The sequence below is a fragment of the Fukomys damarensis genome, unplaced genomic scaffold (assembly GCF_012274545.1).
Source record: "Fukomys damarensis isolate Sample0158 unplaced genomic scaffold, DMR_v1.0_HiC HiC_scaffold_36, whole genome shotgun sequence".
NCBI lineage: Eukaryota > Metazoa > Chordata > Mammalia > Rodentia > Bathyergidae > Fukomys > Fukomys damarensis.
In genome coordinates, this window is record NW_022900948.1 from 41332234 (window position 1) to 41334573 (window position 2340).

Consider the following 2340-nt stretch of genomic DNA (forward strand, 5'->3'; position numbering starts at 1 on the left):
CAACCTTTCCTCCATTCTATTATGTTTAATATTGGCTTCAGCTCCCCAAATCTAGTTCATGACTTTTTAATGGACATGACACATTCAGTTTACAAAACAACCCACTGAAGTATGTGCCTAAATATAGAAATGCTCAGTCATCAGATATGAGCACCTTTGACTTTATTATGTGCTCTAAATTGCTCTCCAAAGTGATTATAATTGTTTTAGGCCTACCAGTACTGCACAAGTTTCAACTTTACCACATTTCCATAAATAATATTATGGGAGACATGTAAATTTTAGTTAATCTGATGGATACTTTAAATGGATTCTCATTATTGTTTTATTTTTAATGTTTCCTTTCATTTTTCATTGACATGAATTCATTGCATATATCAGTGGGGCTACGTGTGTTACTTGAACACATGCATATAGCACGCACCAATCAAATCCAGTCTCCATTTATCTACCACCTCCATTCCAGCCCTTAGTAATCAATATTCTACATTCAGGAAGTTTTTGTTTTTAGCTTTCCCATATGAGAGATAGCATGTGGTGCTTGTCTTTCTCTGGCTTAGTTCACATAATTTCCTCCAGTTTCATCTATATTGCTGCAAATGACAGGATTTAATTCTTCATAGCTGAAAAATATTCCACAGTGTGTACTGGCTTTACAAAACATATTTGCAGAGTTTCTGCTTCCAGAAGCAAAAGAAAGAAAACTATCATCATGAAATATGAAAGTATAAAACTCACTGGTAATCAAATCTTATAAACATAGCAAACCACAAAACCACAAAGATGAACAAGAGAAGAATAAACAATATTCAAAACAAACAGAAGAAATTTAACAAAATAATAGGAGTAATTCCTCGTGTATCTAAAACAACCTTGAATGTAAACATACTAAATGTCCCAATTAAAAGATACAGTCAGCTGAATGGATACAAAAACAAGACTCAACAATATGCTGCCTATAAGAAACTCACTTCACTAGTAAAGAAAGTAAAAGTAAAAGACTAGAAAAACATATTGCATCAAAATGAAAACAAAAGAGCAGGAGTAGCTTTCTTGTGTCAAATAATATTGACTTCAACATGAACTGTAAAAAGAAACAAAGAAGGGAACTACATAATGATAACAAGGAATTGACTAATCAGGGAGATATAATAATTGTAAATGTATGTTACCCTTACACTGGCGCACCCAATTTTATTAAATATTTTTGGTTAAAGAGAGAGAGATAGGATCCAGTACAATAATAGTGGGAGATCTCTGTATGCCCACTTTTATCATTTTATTGTTTTAATTCACATTTTCTGGTACTAGTGATATTAAATATCTTTCCACAAGTTCATTTGCCCATTTATTTTTAGGTCATTTGCCTTTTCTTATTACTTTATAGGATTGAATATGGATATCTTAAATATTAATTTCTTGGTATGTACTATGACAGATATCTTCTCCCAGGATGTCACATCCTTTTATTCTCTGGATAAACAGAGGTTCTCAATTAATATAATTCATAGTGCTTATTGTTTCATTTATAGTTTGCACTTTTGTTCTTATTTAGGACTTTCCTGTCCTGCGTTCATAGAGTTATTTTCCTAAATTTTTTCAAAATATGTTATTGTTTTACTTCTCACATTTACACCTTAAATTCATCTGTAATTGTCCTCTTACAGTTGTTTATAGTAGGAAGTAGGAGATCCACTGCCTTCCAGTGGATAACCAATTCTTTGAATCCTTTCTTTCCTAAAAGATTTTTCAGTTTCAACTGTATTATATACCACCCATTTCTTTGAATGCAGAGCACTGATTTCTAGGGGCTTAATTTTGTTCCATTTGTCCCATGCTATGTCATCTTCTTTAACAATATTCCCTTAATGGTTGGGCAAATCTTGCTTTAGGGCATTGATTTTTAAAGTAAGTTTTGCAGTTTACTCCATTGTTAGTCCATTCAGGATTCCAAGTATAAACTTTGAGTCAGTATTAGTAATTTATATTGTCCCAGAGAATTGCCTGTTTTATTGAGATTTTTCACAAATAGGAATGGAGAACCACATGAAAACACCTCTAATGTAATTTTTAGAAAGTAATTTCTTTAGCTGTTGTTTTATGTTTTTAATTTGTAATCTTGATTTATTAATATTTCACCTTACATTTTTTGTTTGATTTGTCAGAAGTTTGCCTATTTTTTTTTTTTATGTTTTATTGAGATTTCACAAATAGGAATGGAGAACCACATGAAAACACCTCTAATGTAATTTTTAGAAAGTAATTTCTTTAGCTGTTGTTTTATGTTTTTAATTTGTAATCTTGATTTATTAATATTTCACCTTACATTTTTTTTTTGTG